Below are 13,349 nucleotides of genomic sequence, written 5' to 3' on the forward strand. Positions count from 1 at the left end.
CCCTGCTCTCTCTCTCTCCCTCATTGTCCCTGCTCTCTCTCTCTCCCTCATTCTCCCTGCTCTCTCTCTCTCCCTCATTCCCCCTGCTCTCTCTCTCTCTCCCTCATTCTCTCTGCTCTCTCTCTCTCCCTCATTCTCCATGCTCTCTCTCTCTCCCTCATTCTCTCTTTTCCCTCCCTCTCTCTTCTCTCTGCTCCCTCTCTCACATCCTCGCCTCTGTTGCCACGGCAGCAATACCTGACAATGAGAGAGACAGAGGGAGAGAACAAATGTCATCTGAATCATTTCGTCTATAACCTGCGTGTGTGTGTGTTTGTCTATGTGTTTGTATGGTGTGTGTGTGTGTGTCTGTGTCTGTGTTTGTCTATATCTGATGTGTGGGTGGGTAGGTGGGAGCACTGTGTGGAGTCAGTACATCAGTGCATCATACAGTACTGAGTGATCCCATCAGTATATAGGATAGGCTATACAGCACATTTGCCTGTACTGCTGTATATAAGATAGTTGCAGCTAGAGATACTGATCTGGTATTCTATTCACTGTGGTTTGATGGAAGAGAATATTGAAACCATTAGGCAGTACTCTCTTGCCTGATGCAGTACTTCTGTTCATGTGTTATTGTCTGCCCCTTCTGTGATTCTGTCTGTAAGTATTATGCACTTCAGATGCTTCACTTTGGGTTTGTATTGTATTACTATTTAAATCAGCTTTTGTTCTTCTCCTTGCAGTCTGTGTAATATTCCTGTTTTTATTTCAAAGACCTTGTTCCAAATGGAAATGTTAGTTGTTGAAACAACCCGTAGGCCAATTGAGTTCAAGGAGAGGTTTCTAATTGGGACTAATGTTCTGTGTTAATATAAGAGGAGAGAGCAACAGGTCTGACGGGCGGCAGTCAGACAGCCTGGAACACCAAACATCCGATCAGCTTCACAAACCTCCGGAGGATCAAACTGCACTGTGGTTCACCCCTACCACTGATCTGAGAGGCTATACACACGCATGAGACAGAACACTCTCTCCAGGAAGGTTAGGAAGCGTATGTGAGTAGACGAGAGAAAGAAAGGCGTGACATGCCCGGATGTGACAGTGTCAGAGGGGCACGGTGCGCCCCAAAGCGACCGGTGTCGGTGGCTGAGGGCCTGTGTGTCTGGGTGGACACGGGGAAGGAGAGATGCATTGAGTAAAATTGTGTGGCAGGGGAAGAAATGGATAGTGAATAAAGAGAAAGACAGAAAGGGGGAGAGATGAGTGAGATCTAATTCATAGAAATAAAGAGATAGGATGAGGTCTGAGGACCTGAAGCGCTGTAATAAAGAGAAACAAGGAAAGTTATGGAGACAGAAAAAGAGAGTGGAGAAGATAGAGTGAATAAGTAGGAGCGAAAGAGAGAGAGAGGGATAGCAACATTATAAAGACAGAGTAGAGACGGTGGAAGAAAGAGAAGAATAGACTGAGTAGAGACGGTGGAAGAAAGAGAAGGATAGACTGAGTAGAGACGGTGGAAGAAAGAGAAGGATAGACTGAGTAGAGACTGTGGAAGAAAGAGAAGGATAGACTGAGTAGAGACGGTGGAAGAAAGAGAAGGATAGACTGAGTAGAGACGGTGGAAGACAGAGAAGGATAGACTGAGTAGAGACGGTGGAAGAAAGAGAAGGATAGACAGAGTAGAGACGGTGGAAGAAAGAGAAGGATAGACAGAGTAGAGACGGTGGAAGAAAGAGAAGGATAGACTGAGTAGAGACGGTGGAAGAAAGAGAAGGATAGACTGAGTAGAGACGGTGGAAGACAGAGAAGGATAGACTGAGTAGAGACGGTGGAAGAAAGAGAAGGATAGACAGAGTAGAGACGGTGGAAGAAAGAGAAGGATAGACTGAGTAGAGACGGTGGAAGAAAGAGAAGGATAGACAGAGTAGAGACGGTGGAAGAAAGAGAAGGATAGACTGAGTAGAGACGGTGGAAGAAAGAGAAGGATAGACAGAGTAGAGACGGTGGAAGAAAGAGAAGGATAGACTGAATAGAGACGGTGGAAGAAAGAGAAGGATAGACTGAGTAGAGACTGTGGAAGAAAGAGAAGGATAGACAGAGTAGAGACGGTGGAAGAAAGAGAAGGATAGACTGAGTAGAGACGGTGGAAGAAAGAGAAGGATAGACTGAGTAGAGACGGTGGAAGAAAGAGAAGGATAGACTGAGTAGAGACGGTGGAAGAAAGAGAAGGATAGACAGAGTAGAGACGGTGGAAGAAAGAGAAGGATAGACTGAGTAGAGACGGTGGAAGAAAGAGAAGGATAGACTGAGTTGAGACGGTGGAAGAAAGAGAAGGATAGACTGAGTAGGGGTGAAAAAGTAAGAAATAGCTGTTGTATGAAGAGCAGAAAATGAAATATACAGTATATATAGAGAGTGGGAGAAAGGGAGATATATAGAGAGTGGGAGAGAGGGAGATATATAGAGAGTGGGAGAGAGGGAGACAGATATAGAGAGTGGGAGAGAGGGAGACAGATATAGAGAGTGGGAGAGAGGGAGACAGATATAGAGAGTGGGAGAGAGGGAGACAGATATAAAGAGTGGGAGAGAGGGAGACATATATAGAGAGTGGGAGAGTGTGGCAGGGGAAATCATGAGACAACAAAAATATAATTACTTGACACATTGGAAAGAATTATCAAAAAAACTGAGCAAACTAGAATGCTATTTGCCCACTGTGACTGACCCAAACCTAAGGAAAGCTTTGACTATGTACAGACTCAGTGAGCATAGCCTTGCTATTGAGAAAGGCCGCCTTAGGTAGACCTGGCTCTCAAGAGAAGACAGGCTATGTGCACACGGCCCACAAAATGAGATGGAAACTGAGCTGCAATTCCTAACCTCCTGCCAAATATATGACCATATTAGAGACACATATTTCCCTCAGATTGCACAGATCCACAAAGAATTCAAAAACAAACCTGATTTTGATCAACTCCCATATCTACTGGGTGAAATACCACAGTGTGCTATCATAGCAGCAAGATGTGTGACCTGTTGCCACAAGAAAAGGTCAACCAGTGAAGAACAAACACCATTGTAAATACAACCCATATTTATGTTTATTTATTTTCCCTTCTGTTCTTTAACCATTTGCACATCATTACAACACTGTATATATACAGTGGGGAGAACAAGTATTTGATACACTGCCGATTTTGCAGGTTTTCCTACTTACAAAGCATGTAGAGGTCTGTAATTTTTATCATAGGTACACTTCAACTATGAGAGACGGAATCTAAAACAAAAATCCAGAAAATCACATTGTATGATTTTTAAGTAATTAATTTGCATTTTATTGCATGACATAAGTATTTGATACATCAGAAAAGCAGAACTTAATATTTGGTACAGAAACCTTTGTTTGCAATTACAGAGATCATACGTTTCCTGTAGTTCTTGACTAGGTTTGCACACACTGCAGCAGGGATTTTGGCCCACTCCTCCCTACAGATCTTCTCCAGATCCTTCAGGTTTCGGGGCTGTCGCTGGGCAATACGGACGTTCAGCTCCCTCCAAAGATTTTCTATTGGGTTCAGGTCTGGAGACTGGCTAGGCCACTCCAGGACCTTGAGATGCTTCTTACGGAGCCACTCCTTAGTTGCCATGGCTGTGTGCTTCGTGTCGTTGTCATGCTGGAAGACCCAGCCACGACCCATCTTCAATGCTCTTACTGAGGGAAGGAGGTTGTTGGCCAAGATCTCGCGATACATGGCCAAATCCATCCTCCCCTCAATACGGTGCAGTCGTCCTGTCCCCTTTGCAGAAAAGCATCCCCAAAGAATGATGTTTCCACCTCCATGCTTCACGGTTGGGATGGTGTTCTTGGGGTTGTACTCATACTTCTTCTTCCTCCAAACACGGTGAGTGGAGTTAGACCAAAAAGCTCTATTTTTGTCTCATCAGACCACATGACCTTCTCCCATTCCTCCTCTGGATCATCCAGATGGTCATTGGCAAACTTCAGACAGGCCTGGACATGCACTGGCTTAAGCAGGGGGACCTTGCGTGCGCTGCAGGATTTTAATCCATGACGGCGTAGTGTGTTACTAATGGTTTTCTTTGAGACTGTGGTCCCAGCTCTCTTCAGGTCATTGACCAGGTCCTGCCGTGTAGTTCTGGGCTGATCCCTCATCTTCCTCATGATCATTGATGCCCCACGAGGTGAAATCTTGCATGGAGCCCCAGACCGAGGGTGATTGACCGTCATCTTGAACTTCTTCCATTTTCTAATAATTGCGCCAACAGTTGTTTCCTTCTCACCAAGCTGCTTGCCTATTGTCCTGTAGCCCATCCCAGCCTTGTGCAGGTCTACAATTTTATCCCTGATGTCCTTACACAGCTCTCTGGTCTTGGCCATTGTGGAGAGGTTGGAATCTGTTTGATTGAGTGTGTGGACAGGTGTCTTTTATACAGGTAACGAGTTCAAACAGGTGCAGTTAATACAGGTAATGAGTGGAGAACAGGAGGGCTTCTTAAAGAAAAACTAACAGGTCTGTGAGAGCCGGAATTCTTACTGGTTGGTAGGTGATCAAATACTTATGTCATGCAATAAAATGCAAATTAATTATTTAAAAATCATACAATGTGATTTTCTGGATTTTTGTTTTAGATTCCGTCTCTCACAGTTGAAGTGTACCTATGATAAAAATTACAGACCTCTACATGCTTTGTAAGTAGGAAAACCTGCAAAATCGGCAGTGTATCAAATACTTGTTCTCCCCACTGTACATAATATGACATTTGTAATGTCTTTATTCTTTTGGAATTACTGTGAGTGTAATGTTTACTGTTCATTTGTATTGTTTATTTCACATTCGTATATTATCTATTTCACTTGCTTTGGTAATGTCAACATATGTTTCCCATGCCAATAAAGCCCCTTGAATTGACTTGAATGGAAATGAGTAGGAGCGAGACAGAGAGATAGAGTGTGGGAGAGAGACAGAGAAATGGAAAGAGATAGAGAGACAGAGAGATAGAGAGTAGGAGAGAGACAGAGTGTAGGAGAGCGATAGAGAGTAGGAGAGAAACAGAGAGGGGGAGAGATAGAGAGATAGAGAGTAGGTGAGAGACAGAGAGATAGAGAGTAGGTGAGAGAGAGATAGAGAGTAGGAGAGAGAGAGAGAGATAGAGAGTAGGAGAGAGACAGAGAGATAGAGAGTAGGTGAGAGAGAGATAGAGAGTAGGAGAGAGAGAGATAGAGAGTATGAGAGAGAGAGAGAGATAGAGAGTAGGTGAGAGATAGAGAGTAGGTGAGAAAGAGATAGAGAGTAGGAGAGAGAGAGATAGAGAGACAGAGAGATAGAGTAGGTGAGAGAGAGAGAGATAGAGAGTACGAGAGAGACAGAGAGATAGAGAGTAGGTGAGAGAGATAGAGAGTAGGAGAGAGAGAGATAGAGAGTAGGAGAGAGACAGAGAGATAGAGAGTAGGTGAGAGAGAGATAGAGAGTAGGAGAGAGACAGAGAGATAAAGAGTAGGTGAGAGAGAGATAGAAAGCAGGAGAGAGACAGAGAGATAGAGAGTAGGAGAGAGACAGAGAGATAGAGAGTAGGTGAGAGAGAGATAGAGAGTAGGAGAGAGACAGAGAGATAGAGAGTAGGTGAGAGAGATAGAAAGTAGGAGAGAGAAAGAGAAATAGAGAGTAGGAGAGAGACAGAGAGATAGAGAGTAGGTGAGAGAGAGATAGAGAGTAGGAGAGAGACAGAGAGATAGAGAGTAGGTAAGAGAGAGATAGAAAGCAGGAGAGAGACAGAGAGATAGAGAGTAGGAAAGAGACAGAGAGATAGAGAGTAGGTGAGAGAGAGATAGAGAGACAGAGAGATAGAGAGTAGGTGAGAGAGAGATAGAGAGTAGGAGAGAGACAGAGAGATAGAGAGTAGGTGAGAGAGAGATAGAAAGCAGGAGAGAGACAGAGAGATAGAGAGTAGGTGAGAGAGAGATAGAGAGTAGGAGAGACAGAGAGATAGAGAGTAGGTGAGAGAGAGAGAGAAAGCAGGAGAGAGATAGAGAGTAGGTGAGAGAGAGATAGAGAGTAGGAGAGAGACAGAGAGACAGAGAGTAGGTGAGAGAGAGATAGAGAGTAGGAGAGAGACAGAGAGATAGAGAGTAGGTGAGAGAGAGATGTAAAGCAGGAGAGAGACAGAGAGATAGAGAGTAGGAGAGTAGGAGAGAGACAGAGAGATAGAGAGTAGGTGAGAGAGAGATAGAGAGTAGGAGAGAGACAGAGAGATAGAGAGTAGGTGAGAGAGAGATAGAGAGTAGGAGAGAGAGAGAGAGAAAGCAGGAGAGAGACAGAGAGATAGAGAGTAGGAGAGAGACAGAGAGATAGAGAGTAGGTGAGAGAGAGATAGAGAGTAGGAGAGAGACATAGAGATAGAGAGTAGGTGAGAGAGAGATAGAGAGTAGGAGAGAGACAGAGAGATAGAGAGTAGGTAAGAGAGAGATAGAAAGCAGGAGAGAGACAGAGAGATAGAGAGTAGGAGAGAGACAGAGAGATAGAGAGTAGGTGAGAGAGTTAAAGAGACAGAGAGATAGAGAGTAGGTGAGAGAGAGATAGAGAGTAGGAGAGAGACAGAGAGATAGAGAGTAGTTGAGAGAGAGATAGAAAGCAGGAGAGAGACAGAGAGATAGAGAGTAGGTGAGAGAGAGATAGAGAGTAGGAGAGAGACAGAGAGATAGAGAGAAGGTGAGAGAGAGATAGAAAGCAGGAGAGAGATAGAGAGTAGGTGAGAGAGATAGAGAGTAGGAGAGAGATAGAGAGTAGGTGAGAGAGAGAGAGATAGAGAGTAGGTGAGAGAGAGATGTAAAGCAGGAGAGAGACAGAGAGATAGAGAGTAGGAGAGAGACAGAGAGATAGAGAGTAGGAGAGAGACAGAGAGATAGAGAGTAGGTGAGAGAGAGATAGAGAGTAGGGGAGAGAGAGAGATAGAGAGTAGGAGAGAGACAGAGAGATAGAGAGTAGGTGAGAGAGAGATAGAGAGTAGGAGAGAGACAGAGAGATAAAGAGTAGGTGAGAGAGAGATAGAGAGACAGAGAGATAGAGAGTATGTGAGAGAGATAGAGAGACAGAGAGATAGAGAGTAGGTAAGAGAGAGATAGAAAGCAGGAGAGAGACAGAGAGATAGAGAGTAGGAGAGAGACAGAGAGATAGAGAGTAGGTGAGAGAGAGATAGAGAGTAGGAGAGAGACAGAGAGATAGAGAGTAGGTGAGAGAGAGAGAGAGAGTAGGAGAGAGATAGAGAGTAGGTGAGAGAGAGATAGAAAGCAGGAGAGAGACAGAGAGATAGAGAGTAGGTGAGAGAGAGATAGAGAGTAGGAGAGAGACAGAGAGATAGAGAGTAGGTGAGAGAGAGATAGAAAGCAGGAGAGAGACAGAGAGATAGAGAGTAGGTCAGAGAGAGATAGAGAGTAGGAGAGAGACAGAGAGATAGAGAGTAGGTCAGAGAGAGATAGAGAGTAGGAGAGAGACAGAGAGATAGAGAGTAGGTGAGAGAGAGATAGAAAGCAGGAGAGAGACAGAGAGATAGAGAGTAGGAGAGAGACAGAGAGATAGAGAGTAGGAGAGAGACAGAGAGATAGAGAGTAGGTGAGAGAGAGATAGAGAGTAGGAGAGAGACAGGGAGATAGAGAGTAGGTGAGAGAGAGATAGAGAGCAGGAGAGAGACAGAGAGATAGAGAGTAGGAGAGAGACAGAGAGATAGAGAGGACCCACGCCAAGACGACCTACATCCATACCACAGCACCCCCAGCCACATTCACACCCCCACCCCAACCAATCAACACCCGCCCACGTCAACCATGCCCACACCCCATTTAGGCCCCCTCAGATCAGACCTATGCCCCTCCTGCCCACCCCACCCTCACAAAGAGGGCCTCAACATGGAAGTCACACATACGCCCAGGCAGTGAGCGGGCAAACAGGCCCAACCCCCACTCTTACACTAGCCCAAGCCAATGACATGTACCAGATGCTCAGCAGGCTCTGCTCACACTTACTGGCCTGAGGCCAAACCACACGACCAACAACATTGGACACTTTATGGAACACAAAGCCTTCACTATTTCATCCTGGAATATCCAAGGCATGAGGTCATCTGCCTTTGGCCTAAAGAGCAGGAACCCGGACTTCACCAAAGAAATCGGTAATACAGACATTGTCATCCTGCAAGAAACCTGGTATAGAGGAGACGGACCCACTGGTTGCCCTCTAGGTTACAGAGAGCTGGTAGTCCCATCCACCAAACTACCAGGTGTGAAACAGGGAAGGGATTCAGGGGGTATGCTAATTTGGTATAGAGCAGACCTAACTCACTCCATTAAATTAATCAAAACAGGAACATTTTACATTTGGCTAGAAATTCAAAAGGAAATTATCTTAACAGAGAAAAATGTCCTCCTGTGTGCTACCTATATCCCCCCACTAGAATCCCCATACTTTAATGAAGACAGCTTCTCCATCCTGGAGGGGGAAATCAATCATTCCCAGGCTCAGGGACATGTACTAGTCTGTGGCCACCTCAATGCCAGAACTGGACAAGAACCTGACACCCTCAGCACACAGAGGGACAAACACCTGCCTGCAGGTGACAGCATTCCCTCCCCCATATGCCCCCCTAGGCACAACTATGACAACATAATCAACAAAAACTGGTCACAACTCCTGCAGCTCTGTCACACGCTGGGTATGTACATAGTCAATGGTAGGCTTCGAGGGGACTCACATGGTAGGTACACCTATAGCTCATCTCTTGGCAGTAGTACTGTAGACTACTTTATCACTGACCTCAACCCCGAGTCTCTCAAAGCGTTCACAGTCAGCCCACTGACACCCCTATCAGACCACAGCAAAATCACAGTCTACTTGAAAAGAGCAATACTCAATCATGAGGCATCAAAGCCAAAGGAACTCAGTAACATTAATAAATGCTATAGATGGAAGGAATGCAGTTTAGAAACCTACCAAAAAAACAACTAGGCAACAACAAATTCAATCCCTTTTAGACAACTTCCTGGGTAAAACATTCAATTGTAATAGTGAACGTGTAAACTTGGCAGTAGAAAATCTTAACAGTATATTTGACCTCTCAGCTTCCCTATCAAATCTAAAAATCTCAAATAGAAAACCGAAGAAAATGAACAATGACAAATGTTTGATGAAGAATGCAAAAATCTAAGAAATAAATTGAGAAACCTGTCCAACCAAAAACATAGAGACCTGGAAAACCTGAGTCTACGCCTTCACTATGGTGAATCAATAAAACAATACAGAAATACACCACGGAAAAAGATGGAACAGCACATCAGAAATCAGCTCAATGTAATTGAAGTATCCATAGATTCTAACCACTCCTGGGAAAATTGGAAAACACTAAACAAACAACAACACGAAGATGTATCTATCCAAAATGGAGATGTATGGGTAAATCCCTTCTCCAAACTTTTTGGCTCTATAACAAAGAACAAACAGCAAAAACATATACATGATCAAATACAAATCTTAGAATCAACTATTTAAAGACTACCAAAACCCACTGGATTCTCCAATTACCTTGAGTGAGCTACAGGACAAAATAAAAACCCTCCAACCCAAAAAGGCATGTGGTGTGATGGTATTCTCAATGAAATGATCAAATATACAGACAACAAATTCCAATTGGCCATACTAAAACTCTTTAACATCATCCTTAGCTCTGGCATCTTCCCCAATATTTGGAACCAAGGACTGATCACCCCAATCCACAAAAGTGGAGACAAATTTGACCCCAATAACTACCGTGGGATATGCGTCAACAGCAACCTTGGGAAAATCCTCTGTATTATCATTAACAGCAGACTCGTACATTTCCTCAGTGAAAACAATGTACTGAGCAAATGTCAAATTGGCTTTTTACCAAATTACCGTACAACAGACCACGTATTCACCCTGCACACCCTAATTGACAAACAAACAAACCAAAACAAAGGCAAAGTCTTCTCATGCTTTGTTGATTTCAAATAAGCCTTCGACTCAATTTGGCATGAGGGACTGCTATACAAATTGATAGAAAGTGGTGTTGGGGGAAAAACATACGACATTATAAAATCCATGTACACAAACAACAAGTGTGCGGTTAAAATAGGCAAACACACACACATTTCTTCCCACAGGGCCGTGGGGTGAGACAGGGATGCAGCTTAAGCTCCACCCTCTTCAACATATACAGTGGGGAGAACAAGTATTTGATACACTGCCGATTTTGCAGGTTTTCCTGCAAGCCACATACTGTAGCCTATACTGAGTGATGACAATACAGAATACCCTGTAACCCAGTGTGTGTTTTGGTGGGTAGGGACAGGAGAGGCCTGTGACCAGGGCCTATGACTGTCTAAATACCCACTCAATCTATACATCCCTGTCCTTTCCATGTTTAGTGTATTTCAACTGATTTCATGTTTTTATTGTATTTTTATTTAACCTTTATTTAACGAAGCAAGTCAGACAAGAACAAATTCTTATTTACAATGACGGCCTAGGAACAGTGGGTTAAACTGCCTACGACAGATTTTTACCTTGTCAGCTCGGGGATTCGATCGAGCAACCTTTCTGGCCCAAAGCTCTAACCACTATGCTACCTGCCGCCCCATGTACTCTCTCGGAACACTGTTTGGACTGTGATAAACACTCATTTAGTAAGTAATTAACTCATTCTGCCCACCCCATCTCCCCAGATAAGGAGCCAGTGTTGTGCCCCCACTGTTCCTCCCAGTTCTTGAACCAGTCAGTGTTGGACATCCATCTGCAGCGCTGTACCAGCTCAGTGGAGGACAAGACTGTGGGCCGTGGCCGGGGACAGGGACGGGGACGCTCCATGGGACAGGTACACTGGCCGCCTACTCTATACTAGTTATTCCTTATATATACAGTGGGGAGAACAAGTATTTTATACACTGCCGATTTTGCAGGTTTTCCTACTTACAAAGCATGTAGAGGTCTGTAATTTTTTATCATAGGTACACTTCAACTGTGAGAGACGGAATCTAAAACAAAAATCCAGAAAATCACATTGTATGATTTTTAAGTAATTAATTTGCATTTTATTGCATGACATAAGTATTTGATCACCTATCAACCAGTAAGAATTCCGTCTCTCACAGACCTGTTAGTTTTTCTTTAAGAAGCCCTCCTGTTCTCCACTCATTACCTGTATTAACTGCACCTGTTTGAACTCGTTACCTGTATAAAAGACACCTGTCCACACACTCAATCAAACAGACTCCAACCTCTCCACAATGGCCAAGACCAGAGAGCTGTGTAAGGACATCAGCGATAAAATTGTAGACGTGCACAAGACTGGGATGGGCTACAGGACAATAGGCAAGCAGCTTGGTGAGAAGGCAACAACTGTTGGCGCAATTATTAGAAAATGGAATAAGTTCAAGATGACGGTCAATCACCCTCGGTCTGGGGCTCCATGCAAGATCTCACCTCGTGGGGCATCAATGATGATGAAGAAGGTGAGAGATCAGCCCAGAACTACACGGCAGGACCTGGTCAATGACCTGAAGAGAGCTGGGACCACAGTCTCAAAGAAAACCATTAGTAACAAACTACGCCGTCATGGATTAAAATCCTGCAGCGCACACAAGGTCCCCCTGCTCAAGCCAGCGCATGTCCAGGCCCGTCTGAAGTTTGCCAATGACCATCTGGATGATCCAGAGGAGGAATGGGAGAAGGTCATGTGGTCTGATGAGACAAAAATAGAGCTTTTTGGTTTAAACTCCACTCGCCGTGTTTGGAGGAAGAAGAAGGATGAGTACAACCCCAAGAACACCATCCCAACCGTGAAGCATGGAGGTGGAAACATCATTCTTTGGGGATGCTTTTCTGCAAAGGGGACAGGACGACTGCACCGTATTGAGGGGAGGATGGATGGGGCCATGTATCGCGAGATCTTTGCCAACAACCTCCTTCCCTCAGTAAGAGCATTGGAGATGGGTTATGGCTCGGTCTTCCAGCATGACAACGACCCGAAACACACAGCCTGGGCAACTAAGGAGTGGCTCCGTAAGAAGCATCTCAAGGTCCTGGAGTGGCCTAGCCAGTCTCCAGACCTGAACCCAATAGAAAATCTTTGGAGGGAGCTGAAAATCCGTATTGCCCAGCGACAGCCCCGAAACCTGAAAGATCTGGAGAAGGTCTGTATGGAGGAGTGGGCCAAAATCCCTGCTGCAGTGTGTGCAAACCTGGTCAAGAACTAAAGGAAACGTATGATCTCTGTAATTGCAAACAAAGGTTTCTGTACCAAATATTAAGTTCTGCTTTTCTGATGTATCAAATACTTATGTCATGCAATAAAATGCAAATTAATTACTTAAAAATCATACAATGTGATTTTCTGGATTTATGTTTTAGATTCCGTCTCTCACAGTTGAAGTGTACCTATGATAAAAATTACAGACCTCTACATGCTTTGTAAGTAGGAAAACCTGCAAATTCGGCAGTGTTTCAAATACTTGTTCTCCACACTGTATATCAACGAAATGGCACGGGCACTAGAAAAGTCTGCAGCACCCGGCCTACTAGAATCTGATGATCTGGTGCTTCTGTCACCAACCAAGGAGGGCCTACAGCAGCACCTAGATATTCTGCACAGATTCTGCCAGACCTGGGCCCTGACAGTAAATCTCAATAAGACCAAAATAATGGTGTTCCAAAAAAGGTCCAGTCGCCAGGACCACAAATACAAATTCCATGTAGACACCGTTGCCCTAGAGCACACAAAAAACTATACATACCTCGGACTAAACATCAGCGCCACAGGTAACTTCCACAAAGCTGTGAACGATCTGAGAGACAAGGCAAGAAGGGCATTCTATGCCATCAAAAGGAACATAAAATTCAACATACCAATTAGGATCTGGCTAAAAATACTTGAATCAGTTATAGAACCCATTGCCCTTTATGGTTGTGAGGTCTGGGGTCCGTTCACCAACCAAGAATTCACAGAATGGGACAAACACCAAACTGAAAATTCTGCATGCAGAATTCTGCAAAAATATCCTCTGTGTACAACGTAGAACACCAAATAATGCATGCAGAGCGGAATTAGGCCGATACCCGCTAATGATCAAAATCCAGAAAAGAGGCGTTAAATTCTACAACCACCTAAAAGGAAGTGATTCCCAAACCTTCCATAACAAAGCAATCACCTACAGAGAGATGAACCTGGAGAAGAGTCCCCTAAGCAAGCTGGTCCTGGGGCTCTGTTCACAAACACACCCCACAGAGCCCCAGGACAGCAACACAATTAGACCCAACCAAATCATGAGAAAACAAAAAGAT

General features: G+C 44.4%; 1 protein-coding gene across 3 annotated transcripts in view; it reads left to right on the forward strand.

Moving 5' to 3' along the window:
* Nucleotides 1-13,349, forward strand: part of LOC139564477 (glutamate receptor ionotropic, kainate 5-like) — a 257,557-nt gene that overhangs the window by 84,402 nt on the left and 159,806 nt on the right. For all 3 annotated transcript variants that reach the window (XM_071384030.1, XM_071384031.1, XM_071384032.1), the window contains exon 2: nt 10,736-10,884. The gene's annotated coding sequence lies outside the window, so the exon portion shown is untranslated. The remainder of the gene's footprint in view (nt 1-10,735; nt 10,885-13,349) is intronic.

Source organism: Salvelinus alpinus, chromosome 35, assembly GCF_045679555.1.
Source record: "Salvelinus alpinus chromosome 35, SLU_Salpinus.1, whole genome shotgun sequence".
NCBI lineage: Eukaryota > Metazoa > Chordata > Actinopteri > Salmoniformes > Salmonidae > Salvelinus > Salvelinus alpinus.